Raw genomic sequence first — 25,217 nt, forward strand, 5'->3', positions numbered from 1 at the left:
GGAGATAAGAGTCTCAGGGATCTTCCTGCCCGGGTTTGGTTTCAAGTCTCCGGTCCTTAGATCTCAGCCTCTGAGTAGCTGAGTAGCGGAGAAAAAGAAAAAGTAGAGTAATAAAATCCAGGTGCCACTGACTGACATCTCTATAATCCTAGTAATTGAGGAGGCTGAGACCTGGAGAGTCATGATTCAAAGGCAGCTTGAGTAGAAGAGTCTGTGAGATGCCACCCCCCCCCCCCCAGTTAATTAGCAAAATATCAGACTAGGAGGAATAGCTCAAGTAATAGAGCAAGCTCAAGGCCCAAAGTTGAGTTTCAGGGAAATTAATCCAGTCATAGCTAGAGTTTACGTGACCAAATAACCTCATGACTCTAAAAGAGATTTCATCTTTCTGGCTTCCCTGTCCATGCTAGCTGCAGGAAGGTTCCTCTTTGGAGGCACAACTCTGCGAGGTGACATGGGACATGTTCATGATAGGCTGTCTAGAACCCTGGAATAGACTAATTGAATACAAGTGTTCTGGCGGTTGGTGAGACACCACAGCTGAGTCTCACGGGGGTGGGGGTGGGAGGGGGAGGGTGTTCCTTCTTACCAGAAGTCCAGTTTCAGGGGAACAGCATCCAGGCCACCAATCTGACAGTAAGGCTCCAAGTTGGAGAGCTCATATAGCTGTAGCTCCCGGCTCCTGTTAAAAAAACCAAACACACTGGAGTAAACTACTACGAAGGCCCCACTTCAACCCTGCTGAAACACTTTTCATGGATCACAAAAAATGGTGGCACGGGATCAATATAAAGCCTGGCCTGCAGGGTAGGGCCTTTAGCTGGGCTCAGCGCCTCCCTATTTCTTCAGGTTCTGGGAACAGCCTGGTTTGGCAGGAAACCTGAGCACAGAGCTGGGCTTCTCCAGAGGTTGCTACAGTTTCCACCTAACCTGGGCTCTGGAATCCAGAAAGATGGGGAGGGGGCTCAAGTCTACCTCAGTCCCCTACCTGGTAAATTGCTATCCTAACAGTCCCTGTCTCACAGAAGAGAATTTAATGAGATAATCCATGAGAAAGGGATTTGTCCAATGCCTCTGACTTGCTAAACACTCAAAATAGTAGTGATTCTATGGTGTTGATAATATAAAGAGGATCACAGCTGGAGTTGGTGGCTCATGCCTGTAATCCTAGCTACTCGGGAGGCTGAGATTTGAGGATCACAGTTTAAAGCCAGCCCAGGCAGGAAAGTCTTGAGGACTCAGATGTCCAGTGAACTCTAAAAAGCCAGAATTGGAAGTATGGTTCAAGAGCTAGTGTGTCAGTCTTGAGAGAAAAGCTATGGGCCAGCACTCAGGCCTTGAGTTTAAGTCCAAGTGCTGGTGCACGTGCGTGCACGTGTGCGCGTGTGCACACGCACACACACTCACACAGATGATTAGACTGGCAAAGAGGAGATTGAAGGCCTCTTTCTAAACAATAAAGGGCTAACTTGATGCATCCTTCATCTTCCTCACTCCTAGGCTGCACCTTGACCCTTTCCCTGCTATATTAGGAGCCTACGTTGAAGTTGATTAGAGGAAGACAGTACTGAGTGGGAGAAAAACATCTTACAGCCTCTATTTATTCATCCTGGACATAACTAGGGTCACTGGCAATTCCTCAGCCTTTCCCATGATACAGTTGCATAGTGTTTCCCTACCTCCTGCAGGCATGTACTCTGCTTCATCCTGCCCTTTCCCAGCTCAGAGAGTCTCTGCATAGCCCCTCTGTCAGCTCTGAACTTCTGTAAGTGCAGCACATATATGGTTATGGAGCAAATTTTTACAAAGTCTAACTGGATAGGTCATTCTGTTAAATAAACCAATCCAGACATAGAAAGAGGGTTACTGAATGCTATCGTTCATGAGACTATAGAACAGAGTAGAGTAGTAGTCACGAGGAACTGGGTAGGATGAAGGAACAGAAGGTGGAAGAAAGGAATTTGTTCTGGTTTTCTGTGTCACAGGAGAGTAACTATTGGTTAAGACAGTCTGTGACATATTTCAAATTGACTAGGAAAAAGCGTGACTTTCCCAGCCCATGAAATGACTGTTTGATTAATCATTTAGTTTGATCAAATGATTTGATCATTACAGATTGTAAACATCTATCAAGTTATCATAATGGACCCCCATTAAGTTGTACAAATAGTAGGTCTCAAAACAAAGTAAAAATAATTTTTCAATGTCAAACTAGAGCTAGGCACTGGTGATTTGTGTCTGAGGATTGTGGCTCAAAGCCAGACTGGGCAAAACAGCACATAAGATAATTATCTTCAGTTAACAACCAAATATCAGAATTAGAGGCTGGTGGAGGACCAGCCTTGAGCAAAATAGCCAAGAAAAGCACGAGGCCCTGAATTCAAGTCTCAGTACTGGCACAAAAGTCAAGTCCAGTCACTGGACTGGATTTGTAAGTCCAAATTTGTTGCTTTTTAAATAGATAATATTAATTACAATAACATGTTAATGAGCATTATTAAAATTACATATTAAATTTACATAAATTATGAAAACTCAACATGAACTGAAGCAGAGCTCATAAAATGACCCAGCTTGGAATTGTTAATCGAAGTTCCTTAAACTATTCAAACCCTAGAGAAACATCTCTGGAAAGGACAAAGTGGAGTGGGAAAACTCTCAGAAATTGGGCTACTGATAGATGGCCCCGCAAGTCCTCTTCAAGCCACACCCACTCCTTCTCAGCCTGAGGCATGTCCATAGTGAGGAGCCATCTTTTTATTGTTAGTTTTTATTGTTAGTTTTTATTGTCAGTTTAGAGCACTCAAGACTGAATTAGTTCAGATAGTAAAACATGAATTCCATTTGGAATCTAAAACCAAGTGGGCTAAAAAAAAAAAAAAAAAAGGTTCGACTGGTATTTTTCTCATGTGGCCCATTCCTTGGCCATTTCCCCCAAAGAAGGCCCCATCCCTTTGAAGCAGTGACCATACCACAGGGATAAGCCAAAGCCATAACTTAGGCCACTGCTCCTGACTGATACATGGTTCTAGCATTTTCTGAGGTGAATCTCATGGCTTTATCTTCATACCACAAATATAAACATGTCTGTGTGAACTAAATGTGGAAATGCATCTCCTAACACCCCAATTTCTCACTTCTAAATGTGGAAACACATCTCCTAACACCCCAATTTCTCACTTCCGGTTGAGGAACTTCTGGCACTCACCCAGTCCCAATTATCAGCTTATTGTACTGGGGCATGCTGACAACATCTGTCACCCATCTGGGCTTCCGCCTGATGGATTTTCCCTGGAAGGTTAAAGGCAGAAATTAACCTACCTGTGCCTTTTTGGGGGGTTAGATTGTGGGGCTTGAACTTGGGGCTTGGTAATATGCCTGAGCTCTTTTGCTCAAGGCTAGTGTGCTACAACTTCTGGTTTCCTGGTGGTTAATTGGAGATAAGAGTCTCATGGCCTTTCCTGCCTGGGCTGGCTTTGAACCACGATCCTCAGATCTCAATCTCTTGAGTAGCTAGGATTACAGACAGGAGCCACCAGCGCCCGGCCTATGCCTTTTTAAAGAGAAGAAAATTTCAGTATTACATGTGGCTCAAGTGGTAGAACACAGCCTTGGGCAAAAATGCTAAGGGACAGCACCCAGCCGCTAAGTTCAAGCCCAACTACCAGTAACAACAAAAAAGATAGACTATATCCTAACCCATGTCAGGGATTGTATTGTTACACCCAAATGTGCATCCCAAATGATTTTTCTGTTTAAATTTCAGATTCAGTGATTCTGCTAGTTCTCAGATGAGAAATCCTAGCTAAACTGCCTCACTGATATAACCACAAATGGGGGAGAAAAGGAAAATGTCTGTTCCATTTGTCATTCATTAAGGCACATGATAAATTACATGACAAGATCCTGTGTCATTCTTCACTCCAGCTGATGTGAGAAGTGAAACAAGGCATTATCTTACACTCCATGTAGAGTTCATATTTTATTTTGCCTCTCATCATCTAGCAAAATCTAACATGAATATATTCTATTCCGGGGGCACGATTTCTGTAATCATGCCACTTAAGAAGCAGTTTAAAATAGCAAATAAAATCAAACTGTAGCACTCAGCAACCTTATCAAATGAAAATCACATACAAAAATCCACTTTTTTCTTTTCAACTTCAGCTGCAAGGACCAGAAATAAATAGCTCCATCTTCTCTGATCACGATTAAGGTGTCATCAGGCGCAGAGAGCATGCGCAGTATGGGGGCCCCATAGGACAGCCTCTGGGGCAGAGCAGGCAGCAGGAAGAAAGCCTCTTTCTGTCGTGCCAGAGCCCTGGCCTGCTCCAAGTACTGCAGCTGCAGATATGTGCAGAAGCCATCCTGGAGAATAGAGAAGGATTCATGAAATAGCTACTGGTCTCTGAAATTGTTTTCCCCTATACAAAATAGGTAACTCCTTTCTTGGACATGACACAATTGTTAGCATGTGAACTCGGTTCACATGGGGTTGGGGGGGTGTGTGGCACCTATTCAGCCAGGACTGGAAGTCTGTTACCCATCTGCTTGGCTTACCTCTCCAGGCCATTCTCCTTCTCTAAAGTGATTATGACTGGGGGACTGGGGGAACATCAAAACAATGATGATGATTATTATCTGGAACATTCCATGTTTCATTCAGCACGAATTTATGCCTTAATTTTCACCATAACTGTAGGAGTGTAGTTCTACTTCTTTGTTTTTGCATTTTGTGCCAGTTCTGGGGCTTGAATACAAGGTCTGGGTGCCGTTCCGTTTGTTTTTCACTCAAGGGTAGTGCTCTACCACTTGAGTCCATACCTGCAGGTCTAGCCTTTTAATAGTTAATTGGAGATAAGAGTCTCACAGACTTTCCTGTCCTGGATGGCTTCAAACCAAGATCCTCAAATCTCAGCCTCCTAAGTCCTGGGGTTATAGTGAGCCACTGGCACCCAGACAGTCATCACATTTTACAAATGGAGAAACTAAAGTTTAAAGACTTTCCCAAGAGAAAGTAAATGTCATAAGCCGGTAGACTTGGGGCCCCATCAGTTTGGCTCCATAGTTCATCTACATCAGGACTCAGGTTTCACTTAGAGTCTGAACTGTTCCTTGCAGCAAAGAACCTTTTTTTTTTTTTTTTGCCAGTCCTGGGGCTTGAACTCAGGGCCTGAACACTGTCCCTGGCTGGCTTCTTTTTGCTTAAGGATAACACTACCAATTGAGAACAATTGAGCCACTTCTGACATTTTCTATATATGTGGTGCTGAGGAATTGAACCCTCAGCCTCATGTATATGAGGCAAGCACTCCACCACTAGGCCATATTCCCAGCCCTAAGGGTGGAATATGTAGCAGGGATCTTTCAACCTGGGAAACTTCATTTCCTTTCCACTGTCCCCCAAATCTAACGTCATGAGAAGCTTCCTTTCTCTACCCCCGAACTCCAGAATCTTTCTTTTCATGTAAGATGACACTAACAGCACTTATATTTTATTTGGTTGGGAAATTGACCAAAGGTCTAAAATGAGGTGTCTTACTGCTCACTTTGTCATTTTTGGAATTAATTTATTCTAGAGTAAAGGAAGGACAGTGACAGATATGAAAGCCAAGAATGCTAAAATCAGAAGTCTCACTTACTTTTTCATTATTATTACAAGTTATGTAGTGTAAACAATGACAGAGATAATATTCATTGAGCTTGTACTGTGACAGTCCTGGTTCTAAATCCTTTACATCTGCCCACTGATTTTGCTTATGCCCAGGGACTTGTGCTCTCGCTTGGCTTTTTCACTCAAGGTTGATGCTCTACCACTTGAAACACAGTTCCACTTCAGGCATTTTTTGCTTTGGGGATAACAGTCTCACATATTTTCCTGTGTGGAGTTGTCTTCAACCCCCAACCCCCAAATCTCTTGAGTAGCTAGGATTACATGTGTGGGCTACTGGTGCTTAGCTTAAGACAGATCTTAAGACACTCGTGGGAGTGTCCTTTGGTCCTCAGTTCTAGGGTAGCATTCAGGGAACTTTCATTAGCTATGGAGATTCCTACCTGACATCTAAGATCCTGAAAATTGGGAGCAATCTTGTCCTGTGGTTCAGCCTCAAGTTGGCAAAGGTTCTGAGGAGCAAAAGGCATTCCAGGAAGGACCAGGCTAGAACAAAAATATGTCCTGTACATTCCAACTAACTTTCCATTGGAATCACAAAACATAGCCAAACTTACCCACTGAATTCCCCCCACTGCTTCACAGTCTATTTTCATGAAAAGTTGTTCTATTTGTCCAATACTCTAGAGAAGAAAAAAAATAGGCTTATGATTCACTAGATGGTTGGGAGAAAGGGTACAGAAGGAGAGGAAATCTTCATTTCTCCAATTTATGAATTTTATATTGTAAAAGAATCTCTGGAATGTTTACACTGTAACATTCATAAGACAATTCAGCACACTGACACCAAAACTCTTCCCTAGAGAGTGATGTGGGCTTCGAGCACTTTTACTTTTGAAACCAAGCCCTAAGGAGCAGATACACGTTGCAATCCTTGGTGCGTGTGCTCCTGAAAAGTTTCACTTCATGCTGGTCAGCTTTGCCCCAAAGAATGGACAGCTGACAAGCAGTTGATTCAGATGACTAGAAATCAGAACAGATGAACAGCAAAGGACAACCACAGGGTTGGTACTTACTTGGGAGCAGCCTGACAAATTGTGCAAATTTTGAAGTGTTTTTGAGTACTAGAAGGATGTGTGTGTGTGTGTGTGTGTGTGTGTGTGTGTGTGTTTGAGAGGGAGGAAAAAGGAAAGAGAGAAGAGAGAGTCAGACAGACAACGGGCAGACACACAAAAACAGAGACTTGTTCATGTGCCTAGGCACAAGACCATACATTGTCCCAGTCCTTCCTGCCTCCTGGTATTCACAGCTTGTGGAAAAGCCCTCAGCCCTAGTAACTTACTTGTAGACAGTAGAGTGTCTCACTATCGCGGGATGTCACTTCTGCAATGAGATCACATTAGATCACAACTTCTGTCCTTTTAGCAGACTCGGCTGTGCTGGCTTTAACTGCCTGCCTGCCAGGTTGCTAGCTGTTCTATAGAAGAGCCCAGCAAATGAGCAAGGAAGGGCAGCCTCTGGCGAACAGCTGCAAAGAACTGAGACCTGAATTCCAACAGTCAGTAAGAAACTGAGTCTTGGTAACAATATGTGTGCTTAGAAGCAAATCCTTCCCCAACTGATGAGACTAGTCAGCCTTCCCAGACACTGAAAAGATCCATTTGGCCAGGTCTGGATCCCTCACTTATAATAGTTTCAGGGATCTCATAACAGTTACATGCATATTGTTTTGAGTTTTTAAAGCTTTGTTACGTAGCAATGGATTACTAATATGGTGCCTCAAAGTCATAAAACTTGGTCTGCTGGATAGAATATTAATAAAATTCAACTTCCGCTCTTGGAAAGAAAGCATTTCTATGGGTGAGGGTAGGATAACTTTGAGTGGGTTGCCCTACAAAGTTCTGAGTTCTCTTTTGCTGAAGACAACCCATAAATGCTGATTTGTGGTTTAGCAGCAAAAAATAAAATTTGAGTATTGAAACAACTATGCATGTGTGTGTGTCTACACACACACACATAAACACATACATATATATGTCTATATATGTACATATATATGCCAATGTCTGTTGAGGGTAGTTTCATAGAGATGCTAAAATTATATGTTCATGTTGGATGTATAAAATCCAGGAGCATCTGTGAACATAAACAGTAGTGAAATGGAGAAAATGCTGGGGTGCATGGTACTTATGACAGCACGGCATTAAGTGAGTCAAACCTAGGGTCTGCCTCAGGATCATGAATGGAAGGACACTGGCTCTGGAACCAAGTTCCACCATGCTCCTTCTGAGCCATGGTCCAATGAAAACATGTTACACTTCTGATGTGTTCAGTGGGGTCAAGCAGACTTCAGACAATACCGTGACCACACTGTTTAAAAGTACTTTGGGAATCAATGTCCAAATAAGCCCAAGTGGCCTCAGGAAGGGACTGAGCTCGGCAGTGCTCAGGTGAGTGGAATCACAGCTGACCTTGGATCACTGTGACCATAAAACAGAGCCCAAGAAACCTTGGGCACAACTAGGCACTCTGGAGCTCTGGATAGGGGGCAGCAGCCTCATAAGCTACATCATGAAAGCCAGGACCAGCAGATAGACTCTCCTTGGTGCTGTTGCCCTGGGGCTGTGCCCAGAAAGACCTAGTGCTGAGTAGCAGGAGGTGTGTTGGCATGGTTAGGTGGGCCTCGATCTTACAACTAAAGTCAAAGAGTTGACCCCTTGAAGTCAATCAAAGTGAGCACTGGTAGCGTACCACACATAGTGGCAGATCTGGAGGCTTCCTTGAGAGACAGGTGCTTTAACAGTGTTCATTGCCTCAGATAAGCAACCACACACACAATGGAAAATGCTCCACTTCGTGCTACTAATGGCATGCTACAGTGGACCCCTATCAGGTCATAAAGATGGGATCAAACATAAAGACCCTAAGGCAATGTGAGCAGACTCAGAAGTCAATAACTGTAAAATAAATGATGAAAGAAATGTTTCATCACTTCTCTGTGTAGTGCTGGGTAAAATTTGGCTTGGTACAATTGGTGCCAAATAATGCAGTATTTAGCTTGGTCCCTTGCCAATGTGATGCACACACATGTGCTTGTTTAAAAGACATCATGCTGGTTCTTGCCTCTAAGCATCTGCGAATGCTGTTCCCTCTGCCTGGAAGATCTCACTGCCCTCTCCCTCCTTTGGCAGGATTCTCTCATTCTTCAGTTTTCACCCCCCATGGATTTCTGACTCCGTGTCTGGTTCAGGTCTCCCAAGTGCCTGTGCTCAGGAAGGTAGCTCTGCATTCCTGCAGGGCCTAGGTGAGTCCTGACCAACTGCACCACTGAGGAAAGACAAAGCCTGCCCAGAGAGATAGCAGTGTGTGAATGAATGAATGAATGAATGAATGAATAGAAGGATGAGTAGACAGCTAGGCAGGCAGGCTTTCTCAAAACAGAGATAGCAGTACTGCTTCCATTTGAAAGAACTAGGGTATTGTTTTATTATTATTGTTAAAGATCTGATCATTTATTCATCTAGAAGTTTTCTGTCTTTCAATGAAAGGGTTTTGGCTTTATCAAATAGATATGCTTTGATTTGACCATTTCTTTCCTTCTCAAATTCTTGTGTTGAAGTTCTAATCCCAAGATGGTAAGGTAAGAAGAAGGGCCTTTGGAGAGTGTCTGAGGAATGAAGGCAAAGCCTTTTTTCAAACTTAATGGAGTTACTTTCTTGTTATTATAGAAGTGATGTACAGAGGGATCATGATGACACAAGTCAGGTAATGAGTACATTTCCTTTCGTACAGTGTCTTCTGTTCCCTCACTCTCTCCCAGTCCCTCCTTCCCATCTCTACCCACCAGTTGTATAGTTCACTTTCATCAATGTACAGTGAGCTCCACTGCTGCATTTTTTCACCTTTTTTCCCTCGAGTTCTGTGCCCTTCCTCCACCCTCAAAAAGCTATACACACAAATACACCATACATAAGGTAAAGAAGACAAAATCATCAAAAACTAAAACTGAAAAAGTCTTTTTTTTCCATGTCTTGAAGTTCATTTAAGTATGTATATTATTTTACATAAATGTAAAGAGGCGCTTGGACAGTGAACCTTTGTGTTTCTCTCCTAAGAGTATTATCTTTTGGGCTCACTGTGTGTATCTAGAATCCTGTATAATTTGTCATATCCCAGTGCATTACTTCCACCTATCAGAGAGAAGATGTGTGAAGGCAAAGCTTTAATGAGCAGGACCAATGCACTTGTCTAAGAGGCTCTGGAGAAACCTATCACCACTTCTGCTATGTGCAGATGCAGAAAGAGAGCTCTGTGAAGCCTGGCTCTCATGAGCCAGGAAGTAGCCCCCACCGCCCCCCAACATACAGCAAATCTACCAAGAAATTAACCTCTTAGGCTGTGAGAAATGAGGAGTTGTTATGGCAGCCTGAGACTAAGATAGGAGGGGACATTTAAAAAAATAGACATGATCTAATTTTCCTTTCCTGTAGTAGGTGAAATTAAACACGTCTAACTTCTATTGTAACTTTGGTCTTGGGACTTTACAGTTGCAAAAGATGGCTGAGAACTTTGTTCACTACAATTTGACCAGGTGTGTTTGTATTCAAACTCCAGGGACAGGATCATAGCTTTAAGTTAAATAATATTTTTTTCTGTGACCTAAGACATGATTATAAAACTTTGACAAACTGAGCTTAAACAGCTTCTCCCTTTAATATATATTTTTATCTTATAATGAATTAAGTGCACTTTATTAATAAACTTCATATCTTGGGCTAACCAATGTTAGCTGAGAGGTCTAAAATATTTAACTCTGGAAGGAAGTAAGAAGATTTAATTGGTATTTAAAAGATGTCTTCTGGGCTGGGGATATAGCCTAGTGGCAAGAGTGCCTGCCTCGGATACACGAGGCCCTAGGTTCGATTCCCCAGCACTACATATACAGAAAACGGCCAGAAGCGGCGCTGTGGCTCAAGTGGCAGAGTGCTAGCCTTGAGCGGGAAGAAGCCAGGGACAGTGCTCAGGCCCTGAGTCCAAGGCCCAGGACTGGCCAAAAAAAAAAAAAAGATGTCTTCCTTTCTTATTTCTTTCTTTTCTTTTCTTTTCTTTCTCTCTTCCTCTCTTTTTTTCTTTCTGTGCTAGTCCTGGGGCTTGAACTCAGGGCCTAGACACTGTCTCCGAGCTTTTTATTTATTTATTTATTTTTCATATCTTTGAGTTTATTTTGCTTAGCATCATCTTATACGGTCACATGTACATAGCTTTTGAGCTATTGTGATTGATCCTCTTCTATGACTATCATAGACGTATACTAATTGTTACAAACGAGGAAAACATAGAGTCTATGTTTCTTTGAATCTGGCTTACTTCACTTAATATACTTTTTCTAAGTCTTTCCATTTCCTTACAAATGGGGCAATGTCATTCTTTCTGATAGAGGCGTAGAGTTCCATTGTGTATATGTATCACATTTTAGTGATCCATTAGTCTAATGAGGGGCATCTGGGTTGGCTTTTTATTTATTTATTTCTGCTCAAAGCTAGTGCTCTACCAATTGAACCACTGATCCACTTTTGGCTTTGAGTAGTTAATTGGAGAGAAGAGTCTCATACACATTCAGTCATTCAGGCTTCAAGCAAAGATCCTCAGATCTCAGCCTCTTGAGTAGCCAGGATTACAGGTGTGAGCCACTGACACCCAGCTTTCTTTCTCCCATTTTAAAGGAATCTCCAAATAACTTATTGGCTGAGCATATTAAGTAATTTAAAAACATTTTTTTACACAAACAGCCTAGTAAATCAGATGGTCTTTAGGAGAAATTGTAGCTTCGGAAGGAAAGAAATCTCACATATAGGTCATCAAATCTACTGAGTCGCCTGGTTAAAGTTTAATGTGGTTCCAACCTTTATAAAACCCTCTTACTTTATCCTGTGACTTTATACTCTCCTTCATCGTGCGTTTGAAAGTTTCTATGTCCATTAATGCTCTTCCTTTCTTCTCATGCTCCTGGAAGGAAGAAGGGAAAGAATAATGAGTTAAGAACCTATAGTTGTTGTGTTTTATTTCTCTGGGAGCAAGACTTCAAAGATTCGAATATCTAAGCCCACTTACCTGAACTCTGTCAACTTCTAATTTTGTACCACTTTCATTCATTTCTCTGATGCACTTACCACTTGTTTCTAAATCCATTAAGTAGTGACAATAAGCTGGGTACTCATAGCTCACACCTGTAACCCTAGCTATTCAGCAGTCTGAGATCTAGGAAATTACAGTTTGAAGCCACTTGGTGCAGTCAAGGCTACAAGACTCCATCCAGAAAAACAACAACAACAAAAGCTCGGCAGGAGATGTTGCTCGAGTGGAAGAGTACCACTGAACTGAGCAAGTAAACTGAATAAGCTCAAGGCCCTTAGTTCAAACCCCAGTACTGCCAAAAAAGAAAAGAAAAGTAAGGAACAATAAAAAAATGTATTCCCCCCACGTACCTGAGGGTAAGCAGATAACAGTTCAGGGTTCCCTAAAAATAGGAGGTTTGAGGTTCATCGCTAACCTAGGCAAAGAGTTTGCAAAATTCCTTCTCAACCCACTGCTGTGTGCAGTGGCAACTGTCTGTCATCCCCAGCTATGTGAAGGGTGACCATTCCAGACAGAAAAGTCAGTGAGACCTCATCTTTCTAGAAGGGAAGCTGGATGAGATGGTGAGAGCCCTTGGCATCCCAGGGAGGATGAGAGCCTAAAAGTAGGTGGAACATGGCTCAGGCATACACCGGGCCTGGAAATGAGACATCATCCTGTCCTAAATATAGTCTTAATATAGCAGGGCTCTAGTAAGAATGAGTTCAAGCCTCCAGGACCTCCAAAGATATTCTTCATTGTTCATTTATAGACATTGAAAAGATTGTACTTTGCATTGAAAATTCATCCAAAAAAGAGAATCAAATGACCCAGAAAGACATTTTTAACAGTTTACCTGGTCAATTCCTACCTGAAAGAGTTTGCTTAAGTTCTGTAGCTCTTCCAGGGTCACTTGATGTTCAATCTCATCAAAACAAAAAAAGACATTATATTAAAATCATGTTGGTTAAGATTGTAATGTCCATAAAATATAATATTTGCAAACCCATAATTTCTCTCTCTGTATGGTCAATAAGACAAGTATCCAAGTCACCCTTAGGTTACTTCAGCCCTCACTGATCTGTGTCTCTACTCTGGTTCAATGGATTGTCTAGGTCCACATTCTGTGTTGGGAGAAAGGAAGGGGTAGATGGCAGGAGTAAGAGAGATAGGGTAGACATTGACTTGGAAGAGAAAACAGGTACAAGGACTGACAAAAATTAAAGGATAGGGCTGGGAATGTGGCTTAGCATTAGACTTGTCTAGCATGCACAATGCCCTGGGTTCAATTTCTCAGCACCACATAAACAGAAAAAGAGCCAGAAGCGGCACTGTGGCTCAAGTGATAGAGTGCTAACCCTGAGCAAAAGGAAACTAGGGATAGTGCTCAAGCCCTGAGTTCAAGCCCTAGGACTGGCACAAAAAACTAAAGGATAAAGAAAAAGAAAAGAAGAGAAAAGCGGGGAGGGGGGAGACCAGTAACTGAACCAAAATGAGAATTGATCTCTTATCTAGGCTAAACTTTCAAAGTAATGCTAGAGGTTCTTGCTAGTCTTGGTGTAAGGGAATCTGATTCTCTTTCAATCACCTGTCCTTACCTCACTAAATAGACCAGTAACAGGCATCTTAGCTACTATCTACAGAGCTTGTTTTGCATCGGTACAAATCTCCAAACTTCTGATTTAGAATGTATGTACCAGTGGGTCCAGTCAAGTTAAGCTTTGATATTCATGCACCATCTCCTTAAGCCTAAAGAAGTCATAATCATAATCATAATCATAGTCATAATCATCACTTTCCTCATCCCAGTGACAAACTAGCTGATAGAAACAAGAAAGGGATTTAGCCTTTCAGTCTATTGTGGCTGGCTCTGCTGTTTCACAGCTAATGGTAAGCCCAATAGGTAGAGGATACTTAGCTCATGGTGGAAAGAAAGCAGACAGACAGACAGAGAGGAAGAGGAGATGGAAGTGGAGAAGAAGAAAGACGAGGAAGAAGAAAGAGGAAGAGGAGGAGGAGGAGATGCTGGAGGAGAGGAGAAGGAAGAGACAGAGAAGGAAGAGAGAAGAAAGAAGAAAAAGAAGAGGGAAGAGGAAGAAAGAGAAGGAGGAGGAGGAAAAGGAGAAGAAAGAGGAAGAGGAAGAAGAGGGGGAGGAAAAGGAGAAGGCGGAAAGAGGGTGGATTGGAGAGGAGAGAGAAGGTATGACAGAGAGGGAAGGGGAGGGCAGGAAGAAAGGGAGAGGGAGTGGGAGAGAAATAGGAAGGGTCCCAAGATATGCCCTTCAGAGACATTCCTCCAGTAATTCCCACTAGGTCCCACCTGCTGAAGTTTCCAGAATTTCCCCAAATAGTGTCACCAGCTGAGGACCAAACATTTGTTTGGGGAGGGGGGAAGGCAGCAATTCATAGTCAAACAAAACAATAGCAAAAGAAGAAACACTTTTTCCTCAACAAGATCACTTTCTGAATTTCTCTGTGAACCAGTCTTTAAGGTAGCCCTTCCCATAAAACCCAGACTGACCACAAAACTCTGAGGAGACCCATCATTTTGTAGAATGAAAATAAATTCCATCTTGAATGACACCGTGATTACTTCTAATTAATGTTCATGGAGGAGCAAAATTGGAAACCCAACACTTGAAAAAAACACTTAGGAAAATCTTCCTTAGGACTCCTCTGGTAAGATCTGAACCCAGGAGGTAATTGTCACAGGTTGCTTAGGAGAAAGATCTCCAGGGTATTTAGATACATGCAAAGACATGCAAATGCTGCTTCTGTGGAGTGGAGAGGCTATTTCCACTGCTAGACAAAGATACTATGATTGGACAAATTCAGAATGTTTTGAACCAAGCCTGAAGAACCCACAAAAGCAGATGTGAACTGACCCAGCTCATCATCCTGACACAAATGAAAACAGGAGCTGTAACCATGCACGGAGCTTGCCCAAGAAGCTGAAGCCTCTGGGGAACACACCTGAGTTCCCCTCACCCCCTTGTGAATTCCAGGAGGGGAAACAATTGTTAAGGATTTGAATGTGATTTTCCTTGAAACAAACTTGTAGATAGAGAAAAATGGCTAGTATCTCAATTTACCACATTTTTCTGAGCCTTTGCAATTTTAAACATGCACCATAAATGCTTCATGTGTCCATAAGTTAGTTAAGTCACATTTATTCCTAAATGAAACAAGGGACTGTAGTTTTGCACAAAGAAATCAAAGTGTATTGTGTTGGTTGGGCACTGGTGTCAGATGCCTGTAGTCTGAGCTAATTGAGGGGCTGAAGTAGTAGGATTCCTGGGACCTAGGAGATCAAGACCAGCCTAGGCAACATAGTGAAACTCAGTCAACAAATAACCCCTATAGCATATACGCGATACCTACTACAAGCTTCCATCTTTCCACCATTCCCAAATACCATTTGCTCTGAGCTATAATGCTTCCTGAAATTTTATACTATGGAATTTTGTACTTGTCCACTAGCCACCTTGGTTTGTGGAATTCACCTTTCACTTTTATCTCCATTTCTGGAAAAAAAAAAAAAAAAGAACAGTTTAAAACGTAAATTTCCCTACCTCCTAGGAGAGGGCTCCCCAATACAGAAAGGGACTAACTCCTCCTTGCTCAATATACTCACCAGAAATGTGGCTGAGAGAGTACAGCACTCTACTCTCATCATTAATAATAGTCATTAAGGGTAGAATCTAAAGCCATTGTAATATTTTAGAATGGACCTTACAGTGATTTTAAGCATAAAATGTGACACCTTCCCCTCCCCCCCCTGCCAAAAAAAAGTCCCTCATTCTCTCCTTTTACAATTTCTTCTCCCCAGAGCCAACCCAAACAAACACCTCAATCCAGCCCTGGCCACTTTCACTAGCTAAGCACAACACAACACAAACTTCCAGGGCCAGGAAAGATTTATACCTACGTATACTTTCTGCCTCTCCTCCCCCACTCCACAAAAAGAAAGAAATGAACTAAAAGTAACTACAGGATATATGTCAGGCTGGAAATCCAGAATTATATTAATTACATTGCAATTGCTCTTAAAAAATAGTTCTTAAATGTCACATATCTCATCAAATGTTTTTATGTTGTGGTGGAGAGCAAAAAATATCTAGCAATCAGTAGGCAACTTCTTTTGAAAAGGCAGCAATATAAATAAGCTTTGAGGAAACACACACACACATACACACACACACAGAGTTACAAAACAGGGCCATTATTGTGCTTTTCTTTGAAAATATAAATCAGGCCTTCACATAATTGCATGTTTTTAAGGCAAATTTGGAACACAAAGCAAAGGAAACATATGTCCCTTCTGGGTACTCCTATGCTTGGCAGGGCTTAAAAATTCTTAACTGCCATCGACAGCAAGTCACATTGTATCACTAAAAAGCTTGAATGACTTGTTTTCCTACAAATAAAAACAAGAGAGGCAAGCTTGACTATTTTATATCCAAACTATCACAGCTATATAGTAACAATCATAAATAATTCAAGTCTGCAATTGTGGGGTTTGATTTTTTCAAGATATCATCCACTGCCAAGAAAAGCATTTCACTTCATTCAAATGTAATTTCATAGAAAACTACCTGGGTAATTCCCTAATAGGCTGTTTTAGAGGGGATTCGTAGAGCTATGATTTTGCTTATCCTCACGTTACAGTCTCCCCAAAGCAAGCAGGGTTTTATGATTAGAGTGGTTTTCCCATAAGGGTTCATTTGCCTGCTGGCTTCTCATTTGCATTGCAAATTAGCTCTCCTGATTGTTCCAACCCAACATCTCTCTGCTTCTCACTGTAAGACTCTCCTCTGTCTAGATGGTTCACAGATACTTTCTTTCTCCTTCTACAACTCCGGAATTGATTAATGAATGGAAGAAAGCCACCCCCCGAAAATCTATTTCTTGAGTGGCTGGCTCTCTGGCTTCACAAGAAAAATATAAACTTGTGGTCTTGAGAGTATGAGAGAGAGGCTCCAGAAGGTGGGGCAGGTCCTCTGAATTAGGTTAAAATGCAGAAGATTCTCTTGTAGATTCCCAGTGAAGAGGGAAAAGGGTAGCTACTTCTGGATGCAGTAGAATCTTTAAGAAATGGTGGTCACCATTGGCTCATTCTTGTCATCCTCAGGAGATACTCAGAGAGCTACTGAGATCTGTGGATCCCAGTTCAAAGCCAACTCAGGAAACCAACAAACCTTTTCTCTTTTTAAGTTGGCTACCTCTAGCATTTTGTCATAGCAATAGAAAACTAACACAATTAGCATTTGTGTTTAAAAATACAAATAACAGCTGGGTGCTGGTGGCTTATGCCTATAATCCTAGATATTTAGGAGTCTGAGATCTGAGGAGCATGGTTTGAAGCCAGCCTGGGCAGGAAAGTCCATGAGACTCTTATCTCTGATTACTCACAAAAAAGCTGGAAGTGGAGCTGTGACTCAAGTGGTAGAAAGCTAGCCTTGAGCAAAAAGGGCTCAGGGACAAGAAAAAGAAAAGAGAGAAAAAAAAAGAAAAAAGAAGGGAGGAAAGAAAGAAGATAGAAAGAATCTATTGTTATTCTCATTTTCTAGATTAGCAAACTGAGACACAGAGTGATGAACGACCTTGTCCAACTTCCCATGACTAGCAAGTGCTAGAGCAGGGTCCTCACCACTCCTTGCCACGCTTTAGTGTCTGTCCGATCCTGGGATAGCCCAAAGAAAAGAGGATGACAGCAATAGAGGAGGTTGTGACGTCAAGTCGGCTGAGTGACATGAAGGCTCCGATCTCTCCATCTGGACAATCTAAAAATCAGGGTGGCCTGTTTCAACCCACACTGCCAGTCCTCTCAAACAAAAAGAACCTCAGATTCCACTTGACTTGGAACAGTTCCAGTCCCTGCCTAATCTTTCAAATGGCAAAAGCAATGGTGACCTATGAAAAGTCATCCCCTTTCTTTCCTAATGGTAAAAGACTTAGTGCTATTGGAATAGATTGGAGCTCCTGTAAGCTTCCCAGAGCATTTCTCAGCTGGCTTCTCTAAATCAACCTGACATGAGGATATTGCTTCCTCAGTACATTCTGTGACCTCTTGGCAACTTGGAAAGAGAAATGGGCCCTTTCTCCAGCCTTCCCCCCGCCCCCCCCACCGCCAAATATAGCAAGACTCATCTTGCTCTGAAGACTGTAGTAGTCCCATACTGTGTGGAGAAGAGGCTAAGGCGATATTCACACTAGATTGGGAACATTCCAGAATGGATCAGCCTGTCTATCTTGAGCCCCTGAGGGGGGAACAGAGACTTGGGTAACATCTGTACTGTAGCAACTGGAGATCAGAGCTAGACGGTTGCCTCACAACCTATAGTCATGGCTTTCTTTTGCAGTAGGCCAACTGAGGCCAAGAGAGGAGAACTGACTTGGCCAAGATTCCATTCATGATCACCAGTGAGGCTGGAAGCCACATTTCTTTGTACATCAGAAATAGGACACACTTCCTGTTCCTGGAGTAATCTGGTTGGTTGCAATGCCACCCTTGAGCCACGTGCAGAATTGGAAGATCAGAAACATTGTTATGGTACCTGGCCACTGTGGGTTCTGTCACATCTCTCTCCTGCTGGCCTGCCTTGCCAAGAGGTGCCCAGCATCTCTGTCAGTGCCTTGTGTCTTCTGAAGCCACCTCCTTATTGTCACCTGTAACTTTACCACTTCTTCCCCTTTTCCAGAGGCTGGAAAGGGTAAAAGAGCTCTGACCATGCCCTATGGAATCCTGAGCACCAGATACTGAACCATTGGCTTGACCTATTGAAGACAGGATCAACCAAAGCTAATTCACCCTTATCATTGTCACTAATTAGCACTGACTGATAAATTAATATCGCTCTACCAGACTCTCATCCTGACTCTGGGTTTGGCTGGTTGATTTTTGGCCACCAGAAAACTAGAAATGTGATGCAAACAGATGATCAAAATGTGCTGGCACGTCTTGGGCATGTACAATGGCCCACATCATTGCTAAGAGAACACATCCAGGCTAGTGGGCTTGAGGACACACAGAATCATCACAGCCAAGCTTACCTCAGACCAGCTGGTAGCCTTCTGGCTTCCAGACTGTGAGCCCGCCAACCACAGCAGACATTCGCCAGCTGCCCCTCAGGATTGTAGGAAGCCAGTGCTCATGACCGTGTGCCACTGAAGATTTGTGGTTGTTATGCAGTATTGCTATGGCAGGGATAACTGATACACTATTAACTACGGAAGTCAGTTCTATTACAGGTACATGAGCCTGAAATATCACCTCTTCCAATGTCATGTTCTGTAAGTCAGGGCATTTCAAACTTTTCCTTCCTTCCTTCCTTCCTTCCTTCCTTCCTTCCTTCCTTCCTTCCTTCCTTCCTTCCTTCCTTCCTTCCTTCCTTCCTTCCCTCCCTCCCTCCCTTCCTTTCCTCCCTCTTTTGTGCCAGGAGAGGAACTTGAATTTTTGGCCTAATGCTCTTGCTTGGCTTTGTTCACTCAAGGAGCCACAGCTTCACCTCTAGATTTTTGGTGGCTAACTGGAGATACAGGTCTCACAGACTTGCCTGCCGGGGCTGGCTTCAAGCCAGGTTCTTCATATCTCAGCCTCCTGAGGAGCTATGATTATAGGCATGAACCACCAGTGCTTTCAAATTTTGCTTTATATCATAGTTCTTGGTAAGGATCTGTTACACACACACACACACACACACACACACACACCATTTTGTGAACCACAATTACACAAGATTATTTACTAAACTAGCTTATTTACTTATTTACTAAACTAGTTTCATAACCCACTCTTTGGTCAACACCAGCAGTGAGAAATTCATGGTAGGTGATATCATAGACTTTGTTATACTTGGACCTCACTTATCCTTGAGCTCTTAGCATCCTTGTCAGTAAGGGGCACAAATAAACTTTCAACAAATGTCTGTTAATTTTAACTGAACTGAGAGACTCTAGCAGCTACAAACACTTCCTAGGTTTGCTTCTGTACTCTCTTCCACAGTATCCAACCTTATTTTCAAGATTTCAGGGACATGACTATGACTGTACCATTTAGGGAGCTGTGTGTGTGTGTGTGTGTGTGTGTGTGTGTGTGTGTGTGTGTGTGTGTGTCGGGGGGGGGGGGGGGCGGGGGTTGCCGCTCCTGGGAATGAACCAGAAGTTCAGGGACTCATGATGTCCCTAAGCATTTTTTTTGCTCAATGCTGGCATTGTACCACTTGAGCCACAGCTCCACTTCTGGCTTTTTGGTGATATGAGTCTGAGGCTGGCTTCAAACCATGATCCTCAGATGTCAGTCTCCTGGGTAGCTCATATTACAGGTGTGAGCCACCAGTGCCTGGGAGTTTTTAATGACACACTGCTCATAGTTCTGACCAATTAATAGGTCATATACAGGAGTGGCCATCTGCTCCCAGTAAGATCCCTGCCCTCAGCAACAATGTCCTCATCTATGCAGACCAATCATGTAAAGCTGGGAAATGGGAGGGCAGGTTATCATTGTCTATCTTATGTCTTATGGGGTCTGCCACATGGGCCTTAGAAACACTTGCTAAGGGCTGGGAATATGGCTTCGTGGTAGAGTGCTTGCCTAGCATGCATAAGCCCTAGGTTCAATTCCTCAGCACCACATATAAAGAAAAAGCCCGAGGTGGCACTGTGGCTCAAGTGATAGAGTGCTAATCTTGATCAAAAGAAGCTCAGGAACAGTGCCTAGACCCTGAGTTCAAGCCCCAGGACTGGCAAAAAAAAAGCAAAAAAACCACTTGCTAAGGTGGACTGAAGGGACTTCATGCTTCTCAGTTTTAGTTTATTTCTAAGGAAAGAAAATTTGCCTTGATTCTTTTCCACTGTAACAATGTAAGTATCAAAGTTTCCTGCACAGATGTGTGCCATGGGTTGTGTAAGATCTGTACTGCACAGGTTTATGTGTCGGAAACATGGGGCCCAGGGTGGCAGTGTTGGTGAGGTCTAGGGAGGATGGTGATTATGTCACAGAAGTTCTTCCTTCCTGAATGGGCTAACACTCTTTTGCAAGAGTGAACTTGAGCTTGTATAAATGGATTAGTTACAATGCAAGGAAACTTCACATTGCCCATCCCCGTCTGCTCATGGCCCTTTCTCCTTCTCTAGCATGTCATGATGCAGCCAACTGGGCCCTCACCAGACCCCAGAGCAATGGTGTTTGTGTTATCCAAACCCTAGAACCATGAGTCAAATAAATCCATTTTCTTTACTCATGACACAATGCCTAGTGACCAAGAAAAAAAACACACCAGAATAAAACTAGCTAATATATGCTGGGCCTTAATGGTGTCCAAGAACTGCTCCACACATAAACATCTACCCTCTGACTGCCACAGGGCCCAGTTGCAGCTGCACTCCTGGGGAATTATGTATGAACCTTTCTGAAACCTGCAAAGGACTAAGAAACTTTTAGAAACATTTCCTGGGAGCAAGCCTTGAAGGAGGAAAGAGTTGAACGAAGTTGGGACATGTTAGAGATCCTCAGAGATGAAAAGAGTCTAAAGATTCTAGTGACAAACTTGTCCCAACTCTCATGGGGCCTGCGTCCTGCTGCCTACTCCCTCCTCTAGGTTCTTTCTGCTCTGTGAGCAACCCTGGAGCTCCCAAGTTCTAATGCAAATGAAAAAATAACTCCTGCATGCCTATTTCTCACAGCTCATTTAAATAATGCCACTTGCAGGCCACTCCTGTTGCTTGAAGTAGCACCATCACACATCCTCTTGTACAGCGTGGATCTGCACCAGCCCTGTGCATCCCATGCTGGGAACTTCAGAGCTTGTCACTCTTTTGAGATGTCAGCAAGGAGCCTCAGGACTCAGAGGTGCCCGCCCTGTCAAACAGTTCCAGTCACAAGCAATATGGCTTGGGGAACTTTGGGCTTTAAACTGGTTAACCCAAATAGCAAAGGATCAGAATGAGGACTGGTTTATTTCCATACTGTGGCTATGGTGAAAATGATGATGTCAATGTGGAAGAGGGTGTTTCTCTTTAAGATCTAGACTATAGTTTTGTCAGGGATGTATCATCAGAAGTAGAATTTCTGGATGCTCATTTTAACTTTTGGAGTTAGTCTTAGCTGCCGTGTAGTGTAGTGGAAAGCCCTCAATCAACAGCCTCAGATTAGGCAGTTAAAATGTGTGTCAATACAGCCTAGTGCCATTGGTGGCTCATGCCTATAATCCTGGTGACTCAGGAGGCTGAGGTCTGAGGGTCATGGTTTGCAGCCAGCCTGAGAAGACAAGTCCACAAGACTCTTATCTCTAATTAACTACCAGAAAATCCAGAAGTGGAGCTGTGGCTCAAGTAGTAGAGTGCTAGCTTTGAGCGAAAAAAGCTGTGGGACAGTGCTCAGGTTGCAAGGTGTCAAGCCCCAGTAGTGACACACACACACACACACACACACACACACACACACACTCTGTGTGTGTGTCTGTCTCTCTCTCTGTCTGTCTCTCTCTATCTGTCTCTCTTTCTCAATAAATTAATAAAAGATCTGGTTACACATTACTCTTCTTCAACCATGAATGCCCTGTAAAGCCCACCATTTCTCTGATAGTTACCAAAATCCTCTGACTTCACCTCATAGCTGGTATGACTGGCTAAAGAAAGGTACGAATAGAGCCTATGGATGGCTGCTCTGCACACAGGAGAGATCAGAATCAGACTCCCATGAGTTCCCCTGTGTCTGGGTCACCACACAAGGAAGAGGTTTCAGACATGTTTACTGTAACATCTCACATCCTGATTCACACTCATCTAGACATTACTCTTAACATTGGAGGCTGGGCTCTTAACATTAGATGTTTTCTAAAATTTTATTTGGGCAATAATTTGGGGGCAGAAATTGTTTTTGGGTTTGAATGTGGGGCCTGGGGCTTGTGAGGCAGATACTCTTACTTCTGATTCACATGGACAGTCTTTTTTTGCATTGGATATTTCAAAGACAGTGTCTAGATAGCTGCCTGGGCCACCAACTTGGACGGCAAGCCACCTAGTCATTTTCCTCATAAAGCTAGGATGACAGTTGTGTCATTTAGCTATCTGACAAGAAATGAACTCACAGCCTTAATGCCCAGACTGACCTTGAACTTCAGTCCTCCTTATTTCAGCCTCCTAAATAACTAGGATTATAAGTATGGGCCATCACTGTCCAGTTCTGAAATTATTTTTCATTCAAACCCTATCTCATTAAATCATTTTCCAGTCCATTGATCTTACCCAGTTCTGAAAATTCCTGCCTTCCAGAAGTTGCTTTTCTTCCTTTCCCTTTCCCTTTTCCTTCCTTCCTACCTTCCTTCCTTCCTTCCTTGCTTCCTTCCTTTCGTTTGTTCTCTTTCTATCTTTCTTTCTTTCTTTTCCTTCCTTCCTTCTTTCTTTCTTTCTTTCTTTCTTTCTTTCTTTCTTTCTTTCTTTCTTTCTTTCTTTCTTTTCTGTTTCTTTTCTTTTCCTTTCTTTAACTCTCCCTCCCTCTCTCTCACTTTCTCTCTCCTTCTTTCCTCCTTCCCTTCCTTCCTTCCTTCCTTCCTTCCTTCCTTCCTTCCTTCCTTCCTTCCTTCCTTCCTTCCTTCCTCATGCTGAGGCTTGAACTCAGGGCCTGGGAATGATGCCTGAGCTTTTTATGTTCAAGGATGGTGCTCTACTACTTGAACCATACCTCCACTTCTGGCTCTTTTTTTCTTTTGTAATGAATTGGAGATAAAAGACTCATGGACTTTCCTGCCAAGACTGGCTTCGGACCATGGTCCTCAGATCTCAGTCTCCTGAGTAACTACGGTTACAGGCATAAGTCACCAGTGCCTGGCTCTAAAAGTTCCTTTTAATATGTGATCTGTACAAGTCTCAGGGGGGAAAAGAGAATACATCAGATTCTTCATTCCTTATGACACATTTCCCATCTCACTGTTCAGATCCTATCCATGTACTTTTGTCATCTGCGTGCCTTCCTTTGTGCTGTTTCCTCCCCGTGCTGGCTTCTACGTCACATAGTTTTAGAGCAACAAGACAGCCTTCAAGACCTGTCTCTAATGCTACTTTCTCCATGGAACCTTCCTTGCCTTCCCCCTTCTGCCCTGCCACCTTTCACATTAGAAACACTCATCTTGGGTTTAGAGGTGTGGCTCAGTTGATAGAGTGCTAGTCAATGAGCGAAAACATCAGATACTGAGTTTGAGTGCCGGTTTCAGACCAAATTAAAAAAAGAAAAGAAACACACATCCTCCTCTACTGAGCTCTTGATTCCAATATCAGCCAAAAGTCATCATCTGCATAGATTTAACTATTTCTGTATTACTTGTCTAATATTTTTATTTGCTTCTTTTACATACTACCTTCTTTCTCCTCACAAACAAGAGCAATCACAAAATCATGGGCTTGATAAGCTTATTTTACTCCTAGTCTGCATTAACATAAATGCATTCTCATTTTCTTTAAATCCTCTTGCCATATCACCTAAAAGCATCTCCTCTGAAGAAAAACTATGCTCACTGTGTAAAGTCTTGAGAGACTGGATTTTGTGATGTTTGATTTTCCTCCAGGGCTCAGCTCATGGAATTGCTTCATTGATGTTTGCCGAATTGAAATCAAGTGAAATGGATCTTTGCAATTTATTTATTACCCATTACAGATTAGCATGACTCTAGTTTATCATGAGAGATAATTGGAAAGAAGAGAATGAAGCTGAAAAGGAATTAGGCATCAATAACAGTGTGTCTGGGGTAGGAAAGAGAAGGAAGTGACACCTGAAAGTCAGGAGGGCAATAGAGATGCTGGGGACTAAGCCAGCAGGTAAGAAGTGGTTACACAGAAGATGGGAAGCATCTGATCAAGAGGAGACGATGACATATCAGACTTGGATGCTGGCTTTTCACAGAGTTGCTGTTGGTGACTGAACTTCTGGTCACATCTGGGGGAATTCCAACCCAGTCCCAGAGCTGCCTGTATGTTCAACTTCCCTAGCTGGAAGTGCTGTCTGCTTGCCCCTTGGCCCCTTACCTTTTCCGTTTCTGGGCTCTCGGCCAGGGCTGCATGGTGAGGTGGTGTTCTCCCAGCTTCCAGCTCCTTGGTACTGATGGCGTGATCTCGCATTCTCTGGTGTGTGAGGCCAGCATGCTGCAGCCAGGCCAAAGGCTCTGCCCTCCTCAGCCCCTGCTTGAGTGAAGTCCACCGGCCAGCTGGACAGGTTTGAGCTCGAAGTATCATTGGCTCCTTGGGGATCACTTTTGGGTTCAGGGTGCTGTGTGGACACCACCCAAAGGCCGTCTCATCAGGGGGGCAAAATCCCATTCTGCATGAGTTTCATTTGTGTGTGCGTGTGCATGCGTGTGTGTGTGTGTGTGTGTGTGTGTGTGTGTAATGATACTAGGGCTTGCTTGAACTTAAAGCCAAAGCACTCTTCTTTAGCTTTTTTGCTCAAAGCTGGTGTTCTACCTCTTGAGCCCTATCGCCACTTTTGTTTTCTTTCTGG

Source organism: Perognathus longimembris, chromosome 3 (assembly GCF_023159225.1).
Source record: "Perognathus longimembris pacificus isolate PPM17 chromosome 3, ASM2315922v1, whole genome shotgun sequence".
Classification (NCBI taxonomy): Eukaryota; Metazoa; Chordata; class Mammalia; order Rodentia; family Heteromyidae; genus Perognathus; species Perognathus longimembris.